The 5,681-nt window shown below is 37.2% G+C and overlaps 1 long non-coding RNA gene across 1 annotated transcript; it reads left to right on the top strand.

Annotated features, from left to right (window-relative positions):
- The first annotated feature begins 896 nt into the window (after positions 1–896).
- On the top strand, positions 897–3,170 carry LOC130684741 (uncharacterized). Its single transcript, XR_008999077.1, has 3 exons — positions 897–984; positions 2,314–2,374; positions 2,708–3,170. It is a non-coding gene; the product is annotated as an uncharacterized LOC130684741 (long non-coding RNA).
- Positions 3,171–5,681: the final 2,511 nt, after the last annotated feature.

The following is a 5,681-nucleotide window of genomic DNA, read 5'->3' as shown; positions in this document are numbered from 1 at the left end:
CCTTCAAAACTCAGCTTGCGGCACTACTTCCAAGAACCCTTTTCTGATTGTCCTGAGGAACTAAGATGTCTCTCTAGTGCTCTGAGAGCGCCCTGTATTTGCACTGAACAGTACATTTTCTACTCATTATTGTAATTATGCATGTGTTTTTCTATGTCCTCTGCTAGATTATAAGCATCCTCATTAAGAGGAAATTTGTCTTCTTCATTCACTTCTTTGTTTCTGTGTCTAACATGGTATCTAGAGAAGTACCAACACTTCCTTTTTTAGTAGAATGACTGACTGAATGAACATATATACTACCTACTTTTTTTTTCTTTTCTTTAATATGTTTGCTGATATTTTAATAGGTGTATGTGGTACATCACTTTAAGGCACAGAAAGTTGGTTGAAAGGAAGATAACTTAAGTTTAGGTAACCTTACTAGTAAGAAAGTGACAGTGTTGTGAGAAAGGCAAGAGAGCAGTGGTTATTTTTGCAAGGATGGCTCATTTGCTTCAGCTTCTTGATGGGGAGAGAGAGAACCTAGGTTCCATTCTGTTTGCTATCTTTATGTGAAACCATGCAGCTCTGATCTGCAGTAACTTTCACTGAAGTTGTCTTAAGGAAACAATTCAGCAGCTGTCAGGAGAATGTCAAAATGAGTCATTGATTTTCAGTGAGAATGGCCAATGCTAATGGATTCACCAATTTTTAGGGGCTCTTAGAGTTCACCCTCTTGTCACACAGAATAACACTTAGGCTGCTAGCTTTGAAGTAAGGAATTCTCTTCACTGTGACCCAAGGTGTCTGGCCCGCTGTCACCAGGTTTTAATTTCTAGGACAAATCTGTACCTTTCACTCAAATGATGCCATCAAAGCTAAGGGTTAAAAGATGCATCTTGATGTTTTCTCCAGAAAAGCTGTGATGGTACTGACATCTCACGTAAGCAGCTGAGGTCCCATTTATGTGGGAAAATATGGACCCATTTTACCAAATTCCAGGTAATTCAACATAATCCACAATGATAATTATTGTTTGACTATGAAACAGCCAAAGCACCTGAGAAACCATCTAATCTCACTTCAGTGGAAACCAAAGCCCAAAGGGCTAAGAGTTTCTGTGGTCTCTTGACCAGAATTGATTGGATCAAGGCTCCAATGCAAGACTGACATGCTTCCCCCTGACCAGAGACACATCTTTTCTTCAAGTTCTCCTTTATAAACTGGTACTGGAGATTTATATGGCTGGTTGGAGAACAGTTATGATGTTGAATGGTTAAGGACGTTCTTAAAAAAGCCATCCTGGATCTTTTTTCCATCTTCTCCTATTTCCAGATGAATCCAGGATTCATCTCTGACTAGCTTGAGAAATTGAACAAGGTACTTAATCTCTCTGTGCCTCAGAGGCCTCAGTAATGAAATGGTGTAGTCATAGCACCTAGGACACTTTATATCACATGTACCTTATATCAGAGACCCCATATATCAACACCCATTATATGATGTTCTGTCTCCAATGAGTAGAATATATGGATTTGACAAACAAGGGCTAGGGGATGGAAGGCCTGTACTTTCCTTTATTGTCTAGTGATCCACTTGAGGAGTTTGTGACTCACACCTCTGCCCTTGACTCTGTGCTATTTTGGATCAGAAATTCTGCTTCCCAAAGGAGGAAATGTTTCATCAAATAACCAGCAAAAGATCCACTGAATTTTGAGCTAAGACTGCCACTAAACTATTGTGGGCTCCTCCTCTCAAAGGACCATCAGGGAAGAATAAAACTCACCTTGTAGGGGTAATTGACCTGCATCATGAAGAGGAAGTAGGACTACTGTCATAAAATAGAAGGAGGAAGAAATATACTAGACATCCAAGTTACCCACTTGGCTATCTCTTAGATCTCCATTGCCCGATTTTGGTGATACATGGGTAAGTCTAGTGGCCAGTGCTCAGTAGGTGAAGGGGGAGAAAATAGTGAGAATGTTAATATCTTGATCTGGGTGATGGGTGCATGAGTATGCACATAAATCAAAACTCATCAAGCTGTACACTAAGGTTTGTGCATTTTATTGTATGTACCTCAATAAACAAATAAAAATTTTAAAAAATTTTAATGACACGGGAAGCAGGGTTATAAACTACTCAAGGATGAAGGTCTTGTTCACTCTACAGAGTGAGCCACTAAGACCAGCAGAGGTGCTAGTGAGAGGGAGGGGAATCTAGAATGGATAGTAATAGAAAATAATGATAATTAGTTGCAGCTTCAAGACCAGTTATAGTGGTAAGTGCTACAGTTCATCCTACTAGTCTCTCTCTTGTGACTTCTTCCAGGAGAAGAGGCTCACCAAAGTCTGAATTGATATGATCCAAGTGGATTCAAGTGACATAAGAGGTAACATGTCATAGATTCTACATCATACTGCACTGATGTCTCCTTTAGGGCTGATATAGTCACCTAATTGCTGCTAAGGTTGCTGGCTGAAAACTTTCAATTCTCAGGTGAAGAAGGTTGACTAACCCTAAGTTACTGGCAGCATATTCCACATCCAATTATTGACTGTTGTGGTGGTATAAAGGCTAAACCTTGCAACATAATTTGTGATAACTCTGAAGGACTGTACCAGCTCCAGAGCTTCTAGGAAGGTTGGCTGAGGCTTTCATTAATACTGTAATGCAGCCTTATTTCTCCCTCTGTTCAACCCTGCTTATTTCCTTTTCTCTCCAGGTGTTGACACTGAAAGCAGTCTCTAACAAACTTCCTGCATGCAAACCTTTATCTCAGAGTTCCTGGGAACTTCTACCAATGATGTTACCAAAATATGGACCTATATAGGTAGGGAGCAATGTGGGCACATTTCAGCAGTAATTTTAAGAACAAAATTCCATTGGTAAAGCTGGTCTGTTCATTGAATAAACTATGAAACCCTTAAAAGGCAGTATCACCCAACCATCAAAGAGCATAAAGAAGATCTCTCTGAAGTACTAGTGATATTCCATATTATAAAAAGATAAAGAAAAGAAAGAAAGGTGCAGAACAGCGTATATAATATGCAAACTTTTCATAGGAGAAAAGAAGAACTAATATAAAAACAATCATTTGCTTATTTTGATATAAAAGTAATAGAGTAATAAATGAAAGTGGCTACATAAAGTGGATGGGTGTGAATAAAATAGAAAAGAGAGATAAGACTAGAATTCTCTGAATTTTAAATTGACGTTCTACATGTGTAGACATTTCAGCAAACAGAAAATAATATATTTGAAAGGTCCTGTAATGTTAATTTTGAATTGGGGATATCTATGAGCTAGAATTCCAATATAAATAAATAAATAAATAAATGTGTGTGTGTGTGTGTGTGTGTGTGTGTGTGATAAATTTTACATCAGTATGTTAAAAATTTTTAGACAGAATATCAAATTCAAATATTTCCAATTCAAAATTAACATTAATATAATATTTTAATATAATATTTTAAGTTAATGTATTAAATCTGTCAGCCTGTAAGAAGGTAAATGCTTCAAATAACCATATGAACTTGGAAGTAGATCCTTCCTCAGTTGAGCCTCAGATGAGACCATATACTTGGCTGATGTCTTGATTGCACCAATGTGACTCAGAATGAGAAGAGCAAGGCAGGCCAAGCCCAGACTTCTGACCCAGAGAAAATATGAGGTAATAAATATGCACTCTTTTAATTAACTGTATTTGTGGAAGTATTGTTAAGCAGTATTATATTGTCAATATACTCCTTGACCAAGTGATGAAAATTAACACCATTAATATTGGCACATTGTAACAATATTTGTACCCTGTTGTGATTTCCATTATCAAATGTGAAGTAAGTACTCTTGGATATTAAATATTAACTCAAAACTCATCAAATCCTTAGATTTCACTTCCAGATTATAGAAAATACACAGAAGACAGAATGTCAAGGTAAGTGAAACCATAAAGGAACAGAAGGGTCCAAAATGTGTACATTCTTTATGTCAATTGGCCTGAACTCTTGAAAAACGGAGGTAGGGAGGTGGCAGAAAGCTAGTCTCAATTAGAGATGATAGAGACAAAAAGCAAAATACAATGTGTAAGCATTGTTTTATTCCTGGGTCAACAAAACAAAAATAAAAAATATGCCATGAAAACACAATTGGAAAAATCAGATAAATTTTCTTATAAAAACATTATTGTGATTATGTGATAAAATATCCCTATGTAAGGGAAAAATCACTTACTGATGGTCTCCTCTACTCTCATACTTCACTCTAGTTACCAGTTACGTGCATTTTTCCCACACCAAGCAGTTTTGTAACACCAGCTGGGCATCCTACAATTTAACTCAATTCTAACACAGTCTCCCAGGAAATAGAGTAAGGTCTCACAGGTCCAGGGCTCAGTTCCACAAAACTGCACCCCCCCACCACTTCAGATGCCAATCACAAGTTCCAGTTGTTACTTATAATTCTGATTGACTGACTATAAACCAGAAGTTCCCACAAACCCCTTTCCAGGTTCAATTAATTTAGAGAGTGGCTCAAAGAACTCAGGACAATAGTTTATTTATTAGATTACCCATTTATTATAAAATTATATAACTCAGGAACAGCCAGATGGAAGATATGTACAGGGCAAGGTATGTAGGAAAGGGTGTAGAACTTCCTTGCCATCTCTGGGCTCACCATTCTTCCAGCATCTCTACATGTTCACCAACCCTGGAAGCTCCCTGAACCCCTTTGTTTAAGGTTTTATGGAGGTTCCGTTACATAGGCTTGTTTGATTAAACCATTGGCCATTGATGATTATTTCAAGTTCCAGCCGTCTCCCCTCCCTGGAGGATGGAAGGGGAGGGGCACTGAAAATTCCACCCCTCTAATCACATGGTTGGCTCCCCTGGCAACCAGCCTCCATCCTTATGGGCTTCCTACAAGTCACCGCATGAGCATAAACTCAGGTGTGGTTGAAAGGGGCTTGTTATGAATAACAGTAGATACTCCTTTTACCTTTATTACCCTTTAATTATTTTAGGGAATGCAACTATTTGAGGACAAAAGACAGAATGCTGTAATAGGAGATGGTTACATTGCTCTTATTGCTGAGAAAATTATAAGGGTTTTAGGAACTGTGGACTAGGAATGAGGACAAACACCAAATAAATATTTCTTAATACAAATCATAATATCACACCTATTATTAGAAATTGGAAGTTAGGAGGCATGAAGTGTTGTAATAATCAAACATTTTTCCAAAATGTTCATCAAAATGTGTGCATGTGTGTGTGTGGAAAGACACAGAGAGAGAATGTATATGTAAGTACATATTTTCTATACTTTAAATTTTTTTGTGTTAGAAATGTTTAAAGAAAAAGAGTTTGGGAGATACAGATGATTGTTGTGATTTAAACATGATGTCAGAAGTCCAGTAAGGCACAACACTGTATTATCAAGTATAAGTACTCAATAAAACTATAAAAGAAAAGAAAATGAAGTCCAGTTTGACTAGATGAGAATGACGGAGGTTTAAACTCACTCTTTCCTATATGTAACTTACTGCCTTGAATCAATTCACAGACTTTGGAAAGTTATTTTGTCTAACTTTTCCAGATCGGTTTTCACTGTTGTTGTTTTTATTGCTTAGCAATCATTCTGATGTATTGATTGTGGTAATTATCAATGTCTATCTTGTCTTGAAAGGTGAAATGCTT

The sequence above is a fragment of the Manis pentadactyla genome, chromosome 9, assembly GCF_030020395.1.
Source record: "Manis pentadactyla isolate mManPen7 chromosome 9, mManPen7.hap1, whole genome shotgun sequence".
Lineage (NCBI taxonomy): Eukaryota > Metazoa > Chordata > Mammalia > Pholidota > Manidae > Manis > Manis pentadactyla.
The sequence above is the reverse complement of the archived record's forward strand: the minus strand, read 5'-3'. Positions and strand labels throughout refer to the sequence as shown.